This window comes from Martes martes, assembly GCF_963455335.1.
Source record: "Martes martes genome assembly, chromosome: 5".
Taxonomy (NCBI): domain Eukaryota; kingdom Metazoa; phylum Chordata; class Mammalia; order Carnivora; family Mustelidae; genus Martes; species Martes martes.
The window spans coordinates 11,376,614-11,399,142 of record NC_137892.1 but is presented as its reverse complement, the minus strand read 5'-3'; positions in this window follow the sequence as shown (position 1 = coordinate 11,399,142).

Here is a 22,529-nt window from a genome sequence, read left to right as displayed (position 1 = left end):
TTTATTAATGTTTTTAACATGAAAGAGTGAATTTTTTTTTTTTTTTACATTCCTTTTCTGTGTGATTTGAGATGATCATGTAGGTTTACCTTTACTATGCTATTATATTGGTTGATGTTCTTATGCTGAAACACTCCTGTATTCTTGGGAAAATCCCACTTGGTCATGACACACAATTCTTTTAATATGCTGTTTAATATCCTATTGGATTTAATTGCTAGAATTTTGGTGAAAAGTATTTGCCTTAATATTCTTAAAGATATTAGTGTGTGTCAGGCTTTGGTAGCAGGGTAATGTTTGCCTCATAAAATAAATCATGAAATCTTCTGGTCTCTTCTTTATTTTGGAAGGTATTGTGAAGTATGGTTGTCTTCTTTAAATATTTGGCAGAACTAGTCACTAAAGCCACATGGTCCTCAACGTTCCCTTTATGGAAAGTTTATGTTTACTTATCCAATTTCTTTATTTTTATTAGGTTTTGTGATTTCATAGTTTAGTTTGAGTCAATTTAGATAATTTTTCTTTCTAGAAATGTGTTCAATATATTCAATTTTTTGGCGTGCAATTGTTCATAATATTCTCATAGTATCTTTGATTTATTTAATGTCACTAGTATTGTCCCCTTTTATTTATGATTTAAGTTGTTTCTTATTTTTTCTTCTCAGTTTAACCAATTGCTTCTAAACATTTTTGATCATTTAATGTACCAATATTTAAAATTCTGTTACTTTTCAATTCTTTATTATTTCCTTTCTTCTCTTAGCTTTTCATTTAGTTTACTTTTTTTTTTTAATTTTCTTACACTTATATTTTTTGGGTAAAGATTTTATTTATTTATTTGACAGAGAGAGGCACAGTAAGAGAGGGAAACAAGCAGGGGAGTGGGAAAAGCAGGCATTCCTCCAAGAAGAGACCCCAATGCAAGGTTCAGTCCTAGGACTCTGGGATCATGACCTGAGCCAAATACAGACACTTAATGACTGAACCACTCAGGCACCCTTAAATTTCTTGAATTTCTTAAGATATAATTTTATTTAGCTGAGGTTATTTTTTTCTTTTTAATGGCAGCATTTACAAGTATAAATTTTTCTCTGACCACTATCTTATGATATACCATAAACCTGTTATGTCATGGGGGAGGTTTTTGTTTGTTTTTCATTCACCACTATTTCATAATATCCATCATAGTTTTTTTCTTTTAAATTCTGTGTTTGTTGTTTAATTTTTATATTTTCTAAATTTTCCAATTGGTATTTATAAAGGCTTTCTATAAATTCATTCTTTTTTAAAATTGACTGAGAATCATTTTTTAATTAACATAGATTATCCTGGACAGTTTTCCATGTGCACTTAAAAAATGTTGATCTTATTAGTGGTGGTGAAGTCTGTGGTATATGCTTGTTGGGTACACTTATCATATACTGTTGTTCAAATGCTCTACTTCCTTATTTATATTCTATCTGTTCTATCTACTATTGAAACTGGTATACTGAAGCCTCCAATTTTTATTGCAGAATTGATTATTTCTTTCTTTAATTGTGTTAATATTTGTTTTATATTTTGGGGCTCTGTTTCTCTCTCTATATATCTACATATATCATATAATTGCTACATTAATAATTGCTATACCTCTTGTTGAATTTATTCTTTTCTCACTAAATAACACCCTACTTTGTATCTTTTAACACTTTCTGACTTAACCTATTTTGTCTGAGTGTAGTATAACCACCCGACTTTTTTTTTTTTTCAGACACATTTGCATGAAATGTATTTTTCCGCCTTCTCTCTTTCAAACTATTTGTGTTGTATTTAATGTAAATAGCTTGGACCCCACCAAAAAGGATAATTTCAGATCAATATCACTGATGAATATGGATGCTAAGATTCTCAACAAGATCCTAGCTAATAGGATCCGATAACACATGAAAAAGATTATCCACCATGACCAGGTGGGATTCATCCCTGGGTTCCAAAGATGGTTCAACATTTGCAAATCAATCAATGTGATAGAACAAATCAATCAGAGAAGAGAGAAGAACCACATGGTCCTCTCAATTGATGCAGATAAAGCATCTGACAAAATCCAGCATCCATCCTGATTAAAACACTTCAAAGTATAGGGATAGAGGGAACATTCTTCAACTTCATAAAATCTATCTATGAAAAACCCACAGCAAATATCATCCTCAGAGGTAAAAAGCTGACAACCTTCCTGTTGAGCTCAGGAACATGACAAGGAGGCCCACTCTCACCACTCTTGTTCAGCATAGTATTAGAAATCCTAGCAACAGCAATCAGACAACAAAGAGAAATAAAAGGTATCCAAATTGGCAAAGGAGAAGTCAAACTCTCTCTCTTTGCAGATGACATGATACTTTATATGGAAAACCCAAAAGACTCCACCCCCAAACTTCTCGAACTCATACAGCAATTCAGTAATGTGGCAGGATACAAAGTCAATGTACAGAAATCAATGGCTTTCTTATACACTAACAATGAAAATACAGATGGGAAATTAGAGAATTGATTCTATTTACTATAGCACCAAGAACCATAAGATACCTGGGAATAAACCTAACCAAAGAGGTAAATGTAAAAGAGGAACTACAGAATACTCATGAAAGAAATTGAAGAAGACACAAAAAGATGGAAGACAGTTCCATGCTCATGGATAGGAAGAATAAACATTGTTAAAATGTCTATACTGCCTAGAGCAATCTATACTTTCAGTGCCATTCCGTTGAAAATCCTACCGGCATTTTTCAAAGAGTTGGAGCAACAATCCTAATGTTTGTATGGAATCAGAAGAGACCCCAAATTGCTAAGGAAATGTTGAAAAAGAAAAACAAAACTGGGGCCATCACGTTGCCTGTTTTCAAGCTTTACTACAAAGCTGTGATCACCAAGACCACATGGTACTGGCATAAAAACAGACACATAGACCAGTGGAACACAGTAGAGAGCCCAGATATGGACCCTCAACTCTATGGTCAAATAATCTGTGACAAACGGGAAAATATACAGTGGAAGAAAGACAGTCTCTTCAATAAATGGTGTTGGTTGAATTGGACAGCTATATGTAGAAGAATGAAACTCAACCATTCTCTTACACCATTCACAAAGATAAACTCAAAATGGATAAAGGACCTCAATGTGAGGCAGGGATCCATCAGAATCCTTTTGCTATTTTGTTATCTGTTTCCTCTAGGTCTTATATATTTTCTGTTTCTCATTTTCTCTATTTCTGCCTGTTTGTGTTTATTTCTTTTTTTTTTGTAGGATAACTATTTTATTGTTATTTTTCTCATTTTCTTCTGTCTATACATTTAAAAAATATTCTCATAGTGCTTAGCATAGATAATACATTTAGCATCCTAAATTTATAAAATATCACTTTAATAAGATACAAAACTCTCCCTATACAGCTCCATTCTCCTAAACATTATGTTTTTGCTTTCATAAATCACATCTTTATCATTTATAGAATGTTTCCCTTAAAATATAATTATATATATTATATATAATCATATTATATAATTATATAATTATTATATAATAATGTTATATTTAAATATAATTATTATATTATATATTATATTATAAATATTATATTATATATTATATATTATATTATATTCTTATTATAATAATTATATAAATATAATTATTATATATTATTATATTATATTATATATTATATATAATATTGTATTATATTATATTATATATTATTATATATAATATTAATATATACATATATTATATATTATATATGTATATAATAATATAATAATATAATAATATAATAATATATAATAATATAATATAATAATATAATAATATAATATTATATAATAATATAATAATAATATATAATATAATATATTATATATAATATATATATTATATGTACATATAATATATATAATATAATATATATAGAAATAATAATATAGAATATAGAATATAGAAAATAATATAGAAATATATATAATAATAATAATAAATAATAATAATAATAAATATAGAAAATAAAAAGTGGATCTACAAACTAAATACACAATAGTAATGATTTTTATATTTTCCCGTATATTTATACCTAATAGAAACTGTTATTTCTTTCAATTACAATCCAATGTTCTTTCACTTTATATATATATAATAAAATATTATTATATATAATTATTATATTATGCCAATAACTTAGATTTATAGTTTTTGAATTTGACCTATAGAAAATAAAAAGTGGATCTACAAACTAAATACACAATAGTAATGATTTTTATATTTTCCCATATATTTATACCTAATAGAAACTGTTATTTCTTTCAATTACAATCCAATGTTCTTTCACTTTCACTTTAAAAACTACTTTTATGGGGCGCTTGGGTGGCTCAGTGGGTTAAAGCCTCTGCCTTCAGCTCAGGTCATGATCCCAGGGTCCTGGGATCGAGCCCTGCATCGGGATCTCTGCTCAGCGGGGATCTTGCTTCCCCTCCTCTCTCTGCCTGCCTCTCTGCCTACTTGTGATCTTTGTCTGTCAAATAAATAAATAAAATCTTTAAAAATAAATAAATAAATAAAAACTACTTTTATTATCTCTTCTAAAGTAAGTCTAGGCATAATGAACTCCCTCAACTTGTGCTTTTCTGGTGGTGGCTCAGCTTCTTTGTATTTGAAGGGTATTCTTGTTAGAAACATAATTCTTGGTTGGCAGTTTTTTTTTTAAATTTAATTTTATTTAATTTCTTTTTAGTGTTCCAGAATTCATTGTTTATGCACCACGCCCAGTGCTCCATGCAAGACGTGCTCTCTATAATACCCACCACTAGGCTTACCCAAGCCCCTACCCACTCTCCCCTCCAAAATCCTTAGTTTGTTTCTCAGAGTTCATAGTCTCTCATGGTTTGTCTCACCCTCCAATTTCCCCCAACACTCTTCTCGTCTCCATATCTCAATGTCCTCTGTGTCATTCCTTAAGATCCACAAATAAGTGAAGCCATATGATAATTGGTTGGCAGTTAAAAAAAAAAAAAACTTTCTGTTCTTAAGACATGTAATCCTACTATGTACTTTCTGACCTCAATGACTTATAAGGAAAAATAAGTATGATTTTTTGAGGATATCTTGGAAATTCTAAGTGAATTTTTCCTTGTAACTTTCAAAATTTTCTTTCTTGAATTTCAAGAGTTTGATTAAAATGTGTTTGAGTTGAGTTTCTTTAAACTTCTTCTGTTTGGAGTTTTTACACTCCCTGAAATAGGATCATGTCTTTGATGAAATCGAGAAGTTTCAGCCATTATTTATCTAAAGAATTGTTAAGCCATTTAAAAAAAAAAATTAAATAAAAAATGGCTAACGAGATTGTGAACATTGAAAAGTCCCACAATCTGCTCTATGAAAGTTTAAGGCTCCCAAAAGACAGTTGTGTACCTCAACTCCAAACTCAAAAGGCTGACAACCGTTGAAGCCAATGATTTAAGTCTCAGTTCAAGCCCAAATACCTGAGAAGAGGAAGAACTGTGATATAAACCATAGTCTGAGTAAAAATGCCCAAATTCAGGAGCTTCAGTGTGCAAGGACAGGAGAAGCTGGATATTCCAGCCCAGAAATAAACTTATTCTTCACTTGACTTATGTTCTATGCAGGCCATCAATGGATTGGTTGATCATCCGCATTGATGAAGGTGATTACCTTTACTCAGGTTATCCATTCAAATTCTGATCTCTTCCAGAAACACTTTCACAGACTCACCCAAAACCAATATTCTACAAACTATCTGGACAATTTCTTAACCCTGACTGTGATACAAAAGATTAGCCATCAGATTTCAAACAATGGTCAACTTGGCATCTGTACTCATGTCCTTAAAGCATCATGAATCCCCAAATAAAGCTAACACTGAGGTCATTATCACACCTAACATTATACAACTATCATGTATACAACCCAAAACAAATGAATCCAGTCCCATTCCAGTCCTGTGAGTAATGCCACCTACTTGGCACTGTACCCAATTACCTAAAGGTTATTTAGGATTCCTGGTTGGCTCAGTCATAACAGTATGCAACTCTTAACTTGGGGTCATGAGTTCAGTTCCCACATTGAGTATAGATATTACTTAAATAATTAAACTTAAATAAAAAAATAAATGTTATTTATCAGTTTTCCCTTCCATGAAATACACACTGGCCCATAACATTGATGACATACTGATTAGACCTACTGACAAAAACGTAACTACTCTATACTTGTGGATAAGATTAGGGTGGGGAAATTTTTGTGTGAGTAAACATCATTCAAGAACTTATAGATAAGATGGGGGTGGGGAAATTTTTGACTAAAATTTGGGATCTTTCTAGAAATTTCTAAGTGTTCAGTGGGTGGGGACATGTTGAGCTATTTCTTCTAAAGTAAATGATGAGTTGTTGCATCTGCACCCTCCTATAACCAAAAAAAGAAGCACAACCCTCAGCACGCCCTTTTGAATTTTGTAAACAATACATTCCCCATTTCAGTGTGTTATTTCCCCTTATTTACAGATTCAAAAAGCTGCTCATTTTGTGTGGGACCCAGAACTATATCCTTGTTGCTGTACAAGTTGCATTACCAGTACTCTCGTGGGAAACAGTAACAATTTTGTCTCTTGGAATTAGTGTAAGTTCAGACCCTCTGTGTACTAGTCCTAAAAGTTCTGATTATTTCCTTTTCTGCAATGTACATTTATCATGATTAAAGTCTTAGGCCCCTTTGGTAAAGGCTGTGAGAAATTTTGGCAGTATCACTTTTCGGTAGTATACTTGAGTTCATCCTCAAAGGACCCCAACTTGCCCTTACTTAAGGACTTCTGGTCTGTAATCTGGCTCCAATTCAGAATTGACTGAGGGAGTGTGACACTATCTTTTTATGATTTAACTTAGACTTTTGTTTACTTGACCTAGAACATTTCTGCTTATAAAAATGAAAGAAGAATTTGGTAAGCCACCCATCAATTTTACTTCTAGGAACACATGTTTAAATAGTCAACACCATAAGTCTGCAAGAGTCAGACTGTTCTAATTATTTCATTATAGTAGCCACACCCACTTTGTCATTGGAGGTTGAGTGCTTCCACTTGATCCTTGCCACCCTGGGGTCTATATGCTCCCACTGCATTTAAAATTTTCAAGTAAGTGACTGCAATTACCACTGTGAATTCTGACCTCCCTAGAGAGACCATAGAACTCTTTTAAGCATGCCTTTAAGTGGCTCTTCTCACAAATTCATTGTTCATATTTGTGGGATAAGGTATGTCTTCTTGATCTCCTTAGTATGGATGAGTAGGTCTTAAAGACCAGTTCATTCTAACATTCTAATCTCCCCAAACATTTGAACTCCTTGATTCATATTAAAGTAAGACATGTCTGACACATCCAATTCACTCACATTTTTTTTGGTCTATGTTTCATCTGACCAAAGTGCTTCCTGACCTCTAGAGTTGCAACATTAAATGCAGAATTTCATATCAAAAATTAGTCTGTTCATATCAATAAATTTGACCTGATCCAATTTTATGTTCCTTCTGCAATTATTCCACACCCTCAATATCATTTCCTACTCACAAAATTTTGCTTATATGAATTAGAAAACTCAAGTAGTTCCTTTGGAGTGTAGCATACATCCCTATGGGTACACCTTGTACACCCCAAAGGTGTACATCACCTTTAGGGCTCTGCTGGGCCTCAAGTCTAATTAGAGGTCCAAAAGCAAAGAGGCATATAGGTCCTGACGAGAATTAACGTTATCTTGCGAAGCAATTGCCTCAGAGGATGCCATTATTATACCCTTTAGCAATACAGAATTAATCTCCTCAGATGAAGGTGAAAGGCAAATGTCACAGAGTGTGGGGATACTACTGCCATAGGGTCGTGAAGGATACGTCTGTTGTGGGTAGTGAGGGCAAGTCTCCTGGGAGTGAAGAGGGCAAGTCTACTGGGGATGATGAAATTTCTTCCATTGATTTAAAAAAAATATTCAGAATGTAGGGACCAAATGTTCCTAGATCTCATCACATACCCACTTCCAACCTACAAAATCCCTTTTTCCCCTGGTCAATATTGTCTCTTTATGAGTAGATGATTTTGAATGCTGGGACTTTAACTTCTGTTGTAATTTTCTCTGTCAGAAGATGAGGCTCTGTATTTGATTTTTTAGCAATGTCAATTCTGTAGCTACAGAAAAGTAGGCATTCATTCAAATTCAAAGCACATATATAATTTTTAGCTCACTTATGGGGCACTTGACCTGAGAATTCTAATTTGTAAAATTCTTCTTTTCCTTTCATCACTTTTCCCAGTGATATTGGGGAAAACCAGACAACATTATTACATTGTTACTTTTACAAAAAAAAAGTTTTGAAAAACATCATACATAGTCATCCAAATATTGTTTCTAAATGGTTGATTCAGAATATCAAAAGTAGATGTTTTATCTAAGTCTTGAAACAGTTCAAAACATGAACTATCAGTGCTCTCTGTACTACTGGAAGTAAAGCCACTAATCTTTAAGTCCATTCAGAACCAACTCATCCTTAAATTAATTTTTCTACAGACCCACTCTTGGTAACAAAATCTGCATTACTTCAGGTTCTCCTGGAAACAGAACCAATAGGTGAGAGATTATATATGTATCTGTATCCACCTCTAACTATCTATAAAGTGAGAGAAGGAGGGAGAGAAAAAGAGAAAGTTAGTAAAGAGGGATTGGTTCATGTAGTTATGGATCCTGGATTAATCACGACTGGCCATTTTTGGGTTTTCCATTTAAAGTGTCATGTCATATGTGAAGAGAGACAGTTTGACTTCTTTGCCAATTTGAATACCATTTATTTCTTTTTGTTGTCTCATTGTTGTTGCAAGGAATTCTAGTACTATGGTGAACAGCAGTGGCTAGAGTGGGCATCCTTCTCGTGTTCCTAACCTCAAATGGAAGGCTGTCAGATTTTCTTCGTTGAGAATGACATTCGCTGTGGGTTTTTCATAGGTAGATTTTTATGAATTTGAGGAATGTTTCCCCTATTCCTATACTCTGAAGAGTTTTAATCAGGAAAGGATGTGGTATTTTGTCAAATGCTTTTTCTACATCAATTAAGAGGGCCATGTTGTTTTTCTCTCTTCTCTTGCTAATTTGTTCTATCACTTTGATTGATTTACAGGGAATGTTGATTACCATTGCATCCCAGAGACAAATCCCATCTGGTCATGGTGGATGATCTTTTTAATGTACTTTTGGAACCTATTAGCTAGGATCTTGTTGAGAATCTTGGATACTGGTTGGAAATTCTCCTTTTTGATGGGGTCTTTGCCTGGTTTAGGGAACAAGTAATACTGGCTTCGTAGAAAGAGTCTGAAAGTTTTATTTCTGATTCTATTTTTTTTTTTTTTTTTTTGAGACAGCTTCAGGAGAATAGGTAATATTTCTACACTGAATATTTAGAACAGTTCCCCAGGGAATCTGTCAGGTTCTGTGCTCTTGTTTTTTGGGAGGTTTTTGATCACTGCTTTAATCTTGTTACTAAATATTGCCCTCCTGAGGTTGTCAATTTCTTCCTGATTCCGTCTTGGATATTTGTAGTTTTCCAGGCATGCACCCACTTCTTCTAGGTTGCTTAACTTATTGGCATGTAACTGTTGATAATAACTTCTGATGATTATTTTCCATTTCCTTGAGGTTAGTCATAACCTCAAGTGGTAACCTTTTATTAATAATTTTATTAATTTGGGTCCTCTCTTTTTTCTTTTGGATTATTTTGGCTAGTGGTTTATTGATCTTAATTCTTTTAAAGAATCAGTTTTTCATTTTCTTGAAGTCTTCTACTGTATCTCTAATGTCTAACTTATTGATCTCTGCTCTAATCTTGATTTTTTTTTCCCCTTCTTGTGCATGGGGTTGGCTTAACTTCTTGTTGATTGTCCAGTTCTTTAAGGTATAAAGAGAGTTGGTGTATTTGACATTTTTAAACTTTTTTTTTTTTTTTTTAAGTCAGGCTTGAATCGCTTTGTATTTCCCCCTTAGGACTGCCTTTGCCATATCCCATAAGATGATCATTTAAATGATCTCCCTATATATGATTACTTAGCAGTTGAAACAATATTGTACTTTTGTAACAATATAAGTTGTAAGCAGGGGCGCCTGGGTGGCTCAGTGGGTTAAAGACTCTGCCTTTGGCTCAGGTCATGATCTCAGGGTCCTAGGATGGAGCCCTACATCAGGCTCTCTGCTCAGTGGGGAGCCTGCTTCCCTTTCTCTCAGCCTGCCTCTCTGCCTACTTGTGATCTCTCTCTGTCAAATAAATAATTAAATAAATCTTTAATAAAACTATATATAAGTTGTAAGCAGTATGACCAACTTTTATTTTAAAATAGTCACTTTGTAGCATCTTTGATCCATTATTTACTGTTTTTTTTCTTTTTCCTTTTTTTAAAATTTATTTTCAGCATAACAGTATTCATTGTTTTTTCACCACACCCAGTGCTCCATGCAATCTGTAACCTCCCTAATACCCACGACCTGGTTCCCCCAACCTCCCACCCCCCACCCCTTCAAAACCCTCAGGTTATTTTTCAGAGTCTGTAGTCTCTCATGGTTCACCTCCCCTTCCAATTTCCCTCAACTCCCTTCTCCTCTCCATCTCCCCTTGTCCTCTATATTATTTGTTATGCTCCACAAATAAGTGAAACCATATGATACTTGACTCTCTCTGTTTGACTTATTTCACTCAGCATAATCTCTTCCAGTCCCGTCCATGTTGCCACAAAAGTTGAGTATTTGTCCTTTCTGATGGAGGCATAATACTCCATAGTGTATATGGACCACATCTTCCTTATCCATTCATCTGTTGAAGGGCATCTTGGTTCGTTCCACAGTTTGGCGACCGTGGCCATTGCTGCTATAAACATGGGGGTATAGATGGCCCTTCTTTTCACTACATCTGTATCTTTGGGGTAAATACCCAGTAGTGCAATCGCAGGGTCATAGGGAAGCTCTATTTTTAATTTCCTGAGTAATCTCCACACTGTTCTCTAAAGTGCCTGCACCAGTTTGCATTCCCACCAACAGTGTAAGAGGGTTCCCTTTCTCCACATCCTCTCCAACACACGTTGTTTCCTGTCTTGCTAATTTTGGCCATTCTAACTGGTGTAAGGTGGTACCTCAATGTGGTTTTGATTTGAATCTCCCTGATGGCTAGTGATGATGAACATTTTTTCATGTGTCTGATAGCCATTTGTATGTCTTCATTGGAGAAGTGTCTGTTCATATCTTCTGCCCATTTTTTAATATGATTGTCTGTTTTGTGTGCATTAAGTTTGAGGAGTTCTTTATAGATCCTGGATATCAACCTTTTGTCTGTACTGTCATTTGCGAATATCTTCTCCCATTCTGTAGGTTGCCTCTTTGTTTTCTTGACTGTTTCTTTTGCTGTGCAGAAGCTTTTGATCTTGATGAAGTCCCAAAAGTTCATTTTCGCTTTTGTTTCCTTCACCTTTGGAGACATATCTTGAAAGAAGTTGCTGTGGCTGATATCAAAGAGGTTACTGCCTATGTTCTCCTTGAGGATTCTGATGGATTCCTGTCTCACGTTGAGGTCTTTTATCCATTTCGAGTTTATCTTTGTGTACGGGGTAAGAGAATGGTCAAGTTTCATTCTTCTACATATAGCTGTCCAGTTTTCCCAGCACCATTTATTGAAGAGACTGTCTTTTTTCCACTGGATATTTTTTCCTGTTTTGTCGAAGATTATTTGACCATAGAGTTGAGGGTCCATATCTGGGCTCTCTACTCTGTTCCACTGGTCCATGTGTCTGTTTTTATGCTAGTACCATGCTGTCTTGGTGATCACAGCTTTGTAGTAAAGCTTGAAATTAGGTAACGTGATGCCGCCAGTTTTATTTTTGTTTTTCAACATTTCCTTAGCAATTCGGGGTCTCTTCTGATTCCATACAAATTTTAGGATTATTTGTTCCAGGTCTTTGAAAAATGCCGATGGAATTTTGATTGGAATGGCATTAAAAGTATAGATTGCTCTGGGCAGTATAGACATTTTAACGATGTTTATTCTTCCGATCCAAGAGCATGGAATGGTCTTCCATCTTTTTGTGTCTTCTTCAATTTCTTTTAGGAGTGTTCTGTACTACCTCGAGTACAGATCTTTAACCTCTTTGGTTAGGTTTATTCCGAGGTATCTTATGGTTCTTGGTGCTATAGTAAATGGAATCGATTATCTAATTTGCCTTTCTGTATTTTCATTATTAGTGTATAAGAAAGCCACTGATTTCTAGACATTGACTTTGTATCCTGCCACATTACTGAATTGCTGTATGAGTTCTAGTAGTTAGGGGGGGGAATCTTTCGGGTTTTCCATATAAAGAATCATGTCATCCGCGAAGAGAGAGAGTTTGACTTCTTCCTTGCCAATTTGGATACCTTTTATTTCTCTTTGTTGTCTGATTGCTGTTGCTAGGACTTCTAATACCATGTTGAACAAGAGTGGTGAGAATGGGCATCCTTGTGGTGTTCCTGATCTCAACGGAAAGGCTGCAAGCTTTTTCCCATTGAGGATGATATTTGCTGTGGGTCTTTCATAGTTAGATTTGATGAAGTTCAGGAATGTTCCCTCTATCCCTATACTTTGAAGCATTTTAATCAGGAACGGATGCTGGATTTTGTCAAAAGCTTTTTCTGCATCAATTGAGAGGATCATGTGGTTCTTCTCTCTTCTCTTATTGATTTGTTCTATCACATTGATTGATTTGCGAATGTTGAACCATCCTTGTAACCCAGGGATGAATCCCACCTGGTCATGGTGGATAATCTTTTTAATGTGCTGTTGGATCCTGTTTGCTAGGATCTTGTTGAGAATCTTGGCATCCATATTCATCAGTGATATTGGTCTGAAATTCTCCTTTTTGGTAGGGTCTTTGCCTGGTTTGGGGATCAGGGTAATGCTGGCTTCATAAAGAGTCTGGAAGTTTTCCTTCTGCTTCCATTTTTTGAAACAGCTTCAGGAGAATAAGTGTTATTTCTTCTGTGAAAGTTTGATAGAATTCCCCAGGGAATCCATCGGGTCCTGGGCTCTTGTTTTTTGGGAGGTTTTTGATCACTGCTTCAATCTCATTACTAGATATCGGTCTATTCAGGTTGTCAATTTCTTCCTGGTTCAATTTTGGGAGTTTCTAGTTTTCCAGGAATGCATCCATTTCATCTAGGTTGCTTAGCTTATTGACATATAACTGTTGATAATAACTTCTGATGATTGTTTCTACTTCCTTGGTGTTAGTTGTGATCTCTCCCTTTTCATTCATAATTTTATTAATTTGGGATTTCTCTCTTTTCTTTTGGATTAGTGTGGCCAATGGTTTATCGATCTTATTGATTCTTTCAAAAAACCAGCTTCTAGTTTCATTGATACGTTCTACTGTATCTCTGGTTTCTACCTCATTGATCTCTGCTCTAATCTTGATTATTTCCCTTCTTACGTGTGGAGTTGGTTTGATTTGTTGTTGATTCTTCAGTTCTTTAAGGTGTAGAGACAGCTGGTATATTCTGGATTTTTCAATTTTTTTGAGGGAGGCATGGATGGCTATGTATTTCCCCCTTAGGACCACCTTTGCTGTATCACATAGGTTTTGGAGTAATGTGTCTTCATTCTCAATGGTTTCCATAAATTGTTGAAGTTCTTCTTTGATCTCCTCGTTGATGCAAGCATTCTTAAGCGAGGTGGTCTTTAGCTTCCAGGTGTTTGAGTTCCTTCCGAACTTTTCCTTGTGATTGAGCTCCAGTTTCAAATCATTTGATCTGAGAATATGCAGGGAATCATCTCAGTCTTTTGGTATCGGGTGAGCCCTGATTTGTGACCCAGTATGTGGTCTATTCTGGAGAAGGTTCCATTTGCACTTGAGAAGAATGAGTATTCTGTTGTTTTAGGGTGGAATGTTCTGTATATATCTATGAGGTCCATCTGGTCCAATGTGTCATTCAATGCTCTTATTTCTTTATGGATTTTCTGCTTCGATGATCTATTTCTGAGAGAGGCGTATTAAGATCTCCTACTATTAATGTATTCATATCAATATGACTCTTTATCTTGATTAATAGTTTTCTTATGTAGTTGGCTGCTCCCATATTGGGAGTGTAGATATTTACAATTGTTAGATCATCTTGGTGGATAGTCCCTTTAAGAACTATGTAGTGTCCTTCTGTATCTCTGACTACCGTCTTTAGTTTAAAATCTAATTTATCTGATATGAGAATCGCTACCCCAGCCTTCTTTTGAGGGCCATTGGCATGAAAGATGCTTCTCCATCCCTTCACTTTCAGTCTGGGTGTATCTTTAGGTTCAAAATGGGTCTCTTGTAGACAACATATGGATGGGTCCTGTCGTTTTATCCAATCTGCAACCCTGTGTCGTTTTATGGGTGCATTTAGGCCATTCACATTGAGAGTGATTATTGAGACATACGTTTTTATTGACATTGTGTTACCTTTGACGTCTTTCTTTCTGTCGATTTTCTCTATATTTCTGTTCAATGCTATTCTTAGGGTTTTTCCTCTTTTATAGAACCCCTCTTAATATTTCTTGCAGTGTCGGCTTGATGGTTGCATAGTCTTTTAAGCCTTGCTGGTCTTGGAAACTCTTTATCTCTCCATCCATTTTGAATATCAGTCTTGCTGGATAAAGTATTCTTGGCTGCATGTTCTTCTCATTTAGTGCCCTGAATATATCTTGCCAGCCCTTTCTGGCTTGCCAGGTCTCTGTGGACAGGTCTGACATTATTCTGATGGGCTTTCCTCTGTATGTAAGGAGCTTCTTTGTCCTAGCGGCTTTCAAGAGATTGTATCTACAATTATGATTCCTCAATTTTACTATGAGGTGCCTGGATGTTTTTTTGGAATTCATAATCTTCAGGGGAGACCTTTCTGCTTCTAGTACATGAACACTTGTTCCATTCGCAAGATTGGGAAAATTTTCATGAAGAACTTGTTCCACTATATCTTCTAGACTTCTTTCTTTCTTCTCCCCTTCAGGGATTCCAATAATTCTGACGTTGGAACTTTTCATGGCATCATTTATTTCACTGATTCTGTTTTCGTGGCTTCTAAGATGTTTGTTCCAGGCTTCCTCTTGATCCTTTCTCTCTATCTGTTTGTCCTCCAGATCACTAATTCTATCTTCTGTCTCAGTTACCCTAGCTTTTAGAGAATTTAGATTAGATTGGAACTCACTGAGAGCATTGCGAACCTCATCCCTCGTGGCCTTCAGCTCTGCCCTAACATTATGAACATCATCCCTAGTCGCTTTCAATTCTGCCTTAATCAATTCCGTTTGGTCATCCATGGCTTTCTCCAACCTAGCTATTGCCTGGATAATTGTTAGCCTGAATTCTCTTTCCGACATATTGTTTATGTTGATAGCCGTTAGCTCTGTTGCGGAAGGCCCATCCTCTGTATTTTTCTTCTGTTGGGGATTCCTCCTCTAGTAATTTTGGTGAGAGATGACTGGACAGATGTAGCTGGATGTATCGACCATGGTGCAGTCAAGGTGCACCCTCAGAACACTTCTGAGCACTCAGGATTCCCCACCCAAACAAGTGAAAAAAGGTAAAGAAAAAGAAAAAAGGGAGAGAGAGAGAGAGAGACAGGAAAAAAAGGGAAGATAAAAGAGAAGGTTCAGCCCAAATGGGCCCCAGGATAAGATTTATGACGTATACAAAGAAAAACAGACAAACAAAAAGACTGATAAAAGTATATGACGAGAGAAAATATATATATATATATATATATATATATATAGGCAAAAAAAGTAAGAACCTCGTCAAAAAGAACCCCAAGTATAATATTTATATACTATCAGGACAAACATAAATACACAGAGACACTGGCAGAAGAAAAAGATGGGAGCATGGTTCTAGATTCTCAGTGTGGGCGAGGAAGGTTATTTTGATTCTTCCTGTATGTTATCTTGATATCTTTGTTAAAGGACTCAACTTTCCTAAGATAAAAGGGGGATTAAAAATTGGTTTACCTATAGGGGTAGCATTGATTGGAGAAAGGGGGTTACCTTGAAGTTTAACTCTATATGAATATTAGAAAATAAAAATAAAAAAGGAATAAACTGGACTAAACTAAACTAAAATTTTTTTAAAAAAATTAAAAACATAAAAAAGCAAAAGAAAAACACATGTGTATGTATCAAAAAATTCAGGTTAGAAGTTTATTATGGAATTTGATGTACTGGACATCTCACTGTGATGGTAAATAGGTAAAAAAAAAATTATCTATATAAAAAAAAGAAAAAAAATGAACCAGAATAGTGGGAATGAGTTAAAATTAAAAGTTGTATCTATGAAGTAGTGGTGGTTGTTCTCTTGTAGTCTTTTTTTTTTTTTTCTTTCCTGATTTGTTTTCTGGGGGAGGGGGCTGCCACGTGGGTTTTCAGTCAGTGATGTTCCCTGAGTTAAGTCCTCCAGCCCTCCTCAAGGGGGTGGGCTCTGAGGAAAACAGTTTTTTCAGGCTTTTGTTCTCTGGAGGTTTTTATGTTTGTTCACTTCTTTTCTCTCGCCTTGACAGCTTTTGATGGTTTTTGGAGGTTTATAGGAAAACAAACTGCACCCCGACCTCCCTCTCAGAGAGAAGCCTCAGTCTGCTCCCCTGCAGGTCCTGCAGCCGCTGGGCTGCTGGCAGAGCAAGTTCCTAGTTGCAGTCCCTGGGGACGCAGGATCTCCTGCTTGTATGCAAAACCACGGCAGCAGCGGCTGACTGGGCAGCTCCAGACCGCCAGAGTGGTTCCAAGCAGAGATCGCACACTGAGATTTTCCCGCTGGCCAGGGCTGGGAATGTCTGGTCTTTCCGGGTCTAAGAGCACCGGGCTTGCGCGCACCTCTCCCAGGGGAGTGTGTGTGTGGTGTGCGCAGTGCAGGTCCCAGAGCACCAGGCTGGGCCTTCATGCACCTCTCTCAGGGGAGGGTGTGGGGTGCGCGCATCTCAGGCTGGTAGTTCGTGCGCATTCTGCCATCTGGCGAGGCTCCCAGCCCCTCACAGGAGCCAGACTCCATGTGTTCTCGGGTGCGCTGGCGGCTCAGGCACCAAGACCTGGTTTTTCCACTGCACTCTCTCTGGCTCAGCGCCAGCGGAGGCTGTCCTGAGTCCAGGGACTTAAGCCCCTGTCCCTAGCCGCCCCGATTCCCACAATTTCCCCCTGTGATTCTTTGCTCTTTTTGAGTGCTTTCAACCAGACTCCAAGTTAATGCTGGTCCCCAGACGCAGGGCACTCTTGTACTGGGGTATTCCTTTCCAATCGGTTGCCTCTGGTGGCTCCCTCCCTCTTTTGTTTATCTTTTGATATCAGTCCATCATTCCTACTCTGCTTTACCTGCCCACTGGTGTCTTCTGTCCCTTTAGAGATCCAGACGTGTATAATTCTGATCTCAGGCTGTTTTCATGGGTGACCGGAATTCTTTGGCAGGTAATCAGCTCACTTTAGGGTACAGGTTGAAATGGCGCCTCCTCCTACTTCCCAGCCATCTTGTCCCCCCTCCCCCCCACATATCACTCTTTTTAAGCTGTTCATCAGTCAATGGACATTTGGGCTCTTTCAATGTTTTGGATTTTGTTGATAATGCTGCCATTAACACTGGGGTATGCATACCTCTTTGAATCAATGTTTTTGTGTCCTTCAGGTACATACCAAATAGTATATTTATTACATTATAATATATTACATTATACATTATATTTATTACATACCAAATATATATTTATATATGCCATTTGAGAGAACATGGGTGTACCTAAATGGTTTTCCATGAAATAAATCAGATGAAGGCTATCAAATTAGATGTCAAAATCAAAAGTCCATGGTGTTTTTACTTACATGTGGTGTAAATATATTAAAAAAAAAAAAAAAAACCAAAGAAACAAAACAGAATCTCTTTATTCATAGAGAGGATAAACTAATGATTGTTTTAGGGGATGTGGCTGAGGGAATAGAAGAAATAGGCAAAAGGATTAAAAAGTACAATCCTCCAGGTATAAAATAAATAAAGCAGGTGTATGTAATGTACAGTGTAGAGAATACAATCAATAGAATCATATCAACTTTGTATGGTGATACAAAGGATAATAACTAGATAAAACAATAAAAACTAGACTCATTTTGCTGATCATTTCATAAAATATATAAATACTGAGTCACTGTGTTGTATACCTGAAACTAATAAAACATATTAATTATTCTTCAATGAAAAAAAATAAAATTACTGCTGGATGAATGAGGGTTTAAGATATTAACAATCTGTACTCTCCTGAGCATAAATATATGATTTTGGAGATATATATATTTTTCCCATTCTCTTTGAATGATCTCCTCCCCTAAATAAATAATGTCAGGGAGATTATTTTTCAGCAGTTTGAACTTTTTCAAAAGAATATGGGTAATAATTTTTACAGAGCTTGACTCTGGGAGATACTTTAATGTAGGGCATATCAGAACTATTAAACACTCACCCAACAAGTCACACTGCTCCAAAGAATGAATATCTCTCAGAGCAGTTTTGGAGGATCATGGCTCAGAGCTCTTGAATCATGGTACTGACTCTCAAAAGTCTGTTAAAGAATCTTGATGAGGTTGAAACTTCTATTTATTTGTTAACCAGCTGCACAACACTTGGCTCACACACAAAAAATATAAAATCACTAACTCACTCGTATTATAAGCTCCCTTTACAGAGCAATGAACTGTGAGAATTTTTAGTTTCACTCTATAACTTGTTTGTGTATTTCTTTTTAAAGAGAAACTTCAGGAACAATATGATAAGTCGTTGTTACTTCCCTTTGCTTAATGGACTGATCAAAAAATAAAGGTCATGCATTTTTTTAAGTAAAAATTTAAAAGAAAAACTTCTGTAAAATATAAGGAAAAAAATACCAATTTGGGTTTTGGAATTGTGCATTTCCTTCCCGTTTGTCTTAATTACATTGTCCAAGTGTTCATGGGCTCTGTTGGATCATTATGTCTGTAATTCCTTGAACTCTGCAAATATTACTTTGATTCTACAGAAAGGAGAAGCTGGTTAATATTTAGGTAAAGTATTACATGAATATCTGCACTAAATCCCCCAGAAATCCTGAAAGGGCACATGATATTACATTTCAATGCAGAGCACAGCCTGTTCGAACACCAAGTCTCTACTAATGTTAGCTATTCTCACTTCCTGTTTGTTAGTTTGCATGTATGTTTTATTTGTTAGTGCACTTGTTTTGAAATTTCAAAAGGAAAGGAAGGAAGCTTGTGTAAAGAGCAGTTGGAGAACCTTTTTTCTCCTCTGCATTTTTGAAACTTCCTTAAGTTTGGAGGATTCTTTCTTACCTACTCTGAACCCCTCAATTTTTAAAATCTTTCATAACCTACTGCAAACCAGCATCCAAGGTATGAATTAGTATTTCTATTATCATCAGATTATGACCTTTATCAAGTGACTGGGGAAAAATTAAGTCTTTAAATGTCCAAAATTTCTTCTTGGGAAGAGCAATGAAGCCTGCCTGGCTGTTTCAAGTTATTCCTGATTCTCCTCCACCCAAAGGCTCAGTGATCCTGTCCCAGTCTCTTAGAGCTCATACCACATGTGTAATCTGCATGAAATTTGGGGAATATCTGAGGATGAGCTCCACACAATTATCTGATGGATCTCCATGGAATTAATTAGTTATGAAAAAAGGAGACTGTAGGTGATGGAGATATGGGCATATTTCATGATGCTTTGGAATCTCTTAGAAATCATCCATTTAAGATGATGTGCACAATGCCAGCTTCCTTGTCTCTCTTCTCTATCTCTTATTTTCAACTACTTGACTAATATTTTACATAGAGCTTGAAAGATTTGAGAAAAGTCTCCTTCTCTAGAAATTCTACCACACATACAATGTTGAATTATTTAATATATCTTTTGTTTTACACAGAACTCTTAAACATAGGGAAAGGGGAATAGTATTTGGAGGTGATGCTATAGAAAAATACCTTCAATCTATGAAAATCATATTATCAATTGATATCAGCATCATAAACTATCAATTCTTTTTAATGATCTCCTTATATATGATTACTTATCAGTTGAATCAATGTCCTCCTTTTGTAACTTTATAAATTATAGACTGGCTCACCTGGGTGGCTCAGTGAGTTAAAGCCTCTGCCTTTGGCTCAGGTCATGATCCAGGGTCCTGGGATTGAGCTCCACAACAGGCTCTCTACTCCTCGGGGAACCTGCTTCCTCCTCTTTCTCTACTTGCTTCTCTGCCTACTTGTGATCTTTGTCTGTCAAATAAATAAATAATTTAAAAAATGAAAAAGTATAGACTGCATAAATAATATTCATACTAAAATAGTTACACTGTAGCATATTCAATTACTTCCAATGTTATTAGATGCTTTGATTTTTTAAAAGATTTTACATTTTTATTTTAGAGAGAGAGCATGAGTAGGGGGAAGAGCCAAGGAAGAGGGACAAGTAAACGCCATAGTGTGCATTGGATCCAGTGAGGGGTTGAAACACACTGCTCTGAGATGAGGACCTGAGCCAAAACCAAGAGTCTGACACCTTAACTGAATAAATCCACAGGCAGTCCTGGATGCTTTAATTTTTGAAGGTCCAATAAATTTTTCAGATAATCCATTGAGATATTTTCTACTATTGCTTCTAAGTATAAATGTAATACATGAACTTTGAACTTCATTGTGGTTTTCTTCTAATGCCTAAATACTTTATTATCCAAAGATAAATATTTATAATTTGGAGGTTAAATGTGAATTAGCCTACTAAAATATCAACATCAATATTTAGCTATTGTTTAAAAAGATTTTTCTGGGGCACCTGGATTTCTCAGTTAAGCAGCTGCTTTCAAGTCTGGTCATGATCCTAGAGTCCCAGTATCAGGCCCCATGTTGGGCTCCCTGTTCAGCAGAGAGCCTGCTTCTCCTTTTCCTTCTGCTTGCTGCTCTGTCTACTTTTGCTCTCTATAACTCTGTCAAATAACCACATAAAATCTTAAAATAAAAAGATTCTTGTATTTATCTTGGGAAGAGAGAGTGTGAGAGTGAGTTGGGCTAGGGGGAGAGGGAGAGGAAGAACCAGGCTCCATGCTAAGCAGGCAGTCAGACTCAAGGTTGAGCCCAGGACACTAGGATCATGACCTGAGCTGAAGGCAGATGCTTAACCAACTGAGCCACCCAGGTGCCCCCCACCCTGTCAAGTTGGTTGATTCCTACCTAGGCACTTTTCAAACTCCCATTCAGAGGATAAAGACAGAAAGAATGCCAGCCTGTGTTGAGGGAGTGGCAGAGAGTGATAAGTAGACACCAGAGTGAGCCTGTAGCCCATTGTGGGGCAGAACCCAGGACTCTGAAATGAAGACCTGATCCAAAACCTGTAGTCCCACACTTGAAGTATTTGCACCACCCAGGTTTTCTTGATTGTTATTTTTGTTTGTTTGTTTGTTTGTTTTTGCTTTTTTTTTATGCCTAGTAAAGTGTTCAGCTATTTCTTATGATTTTTTCTATTACTTCTATAATGCAAATAAATACCTTACCTTTGATCTTTATCTTGGTTTTCTTCTAATTCCTGAAACTTCATTATTAAGTGATAACTAATGATAATTTGCAGTTTATATTTTAAAATGCCAATCAAATGTATCAATATCAATGTTTGGCTATTTAAAAAATATTTTTGTATTCATTTTAGAGAAAGAATGTTAGAGTGATAGAGAAGGGGTAGGGGCAGAAAGAGAGTGAGGAGAAGACTCCATACTGACCAGGCAGCCTGACTCAAGGCTTGATCCCAGGACACTAGGATCATGACCTAGAGTGAAGGCAAATGCTTAACCAACTGAGCCAACTAGGTTCCCCATGTTGCTTGAATTCTACCTTGGATAATTTCAAGTTTCCATTTAGAGAATAAGGACACAGATTCAAGGTGTGCCTCAACAAATATGGATCAGAAAGGGAAGATTGTAGGAATAGTGCATTTTGGGATGATCCCTAGTACCAACAATAACCGTGTTTTAAATAGAGAAACATAGGTAAGGACTTAAGTAAAGGCTAGTGAACTGTTTTTTACATATGAGCCCTGTTCTAGCCACATCCTGGGGTAGTAGTTGTGTATTGTCATTTTCAGAGAACTATGGAAAAAACACAGTGCTTTCTGTCTATTTTGATTTGTCTGTTCCAGATAGAAAAAAATATTTCAATCCAGAGAATGCATCTGAATCAGATGGAGGACACATATTGCTGTCAAACACCCCAGAATTTGTGATTCAAAAGTTTTGAATTTGGCTGTAGTACGGGCATGTCTAAGAAGGACCCATTTAGAAATGTTGATGCTGCTATGTCAGGAGTCATATGATGAAGAATGCTGCTCTAGCAAACCTTAATTGATATTTTAAAAACATATTAAGAACTTCAAAAAGTTTTTAGACATTTTTGCTATATATTTTTTAAAAAGAGA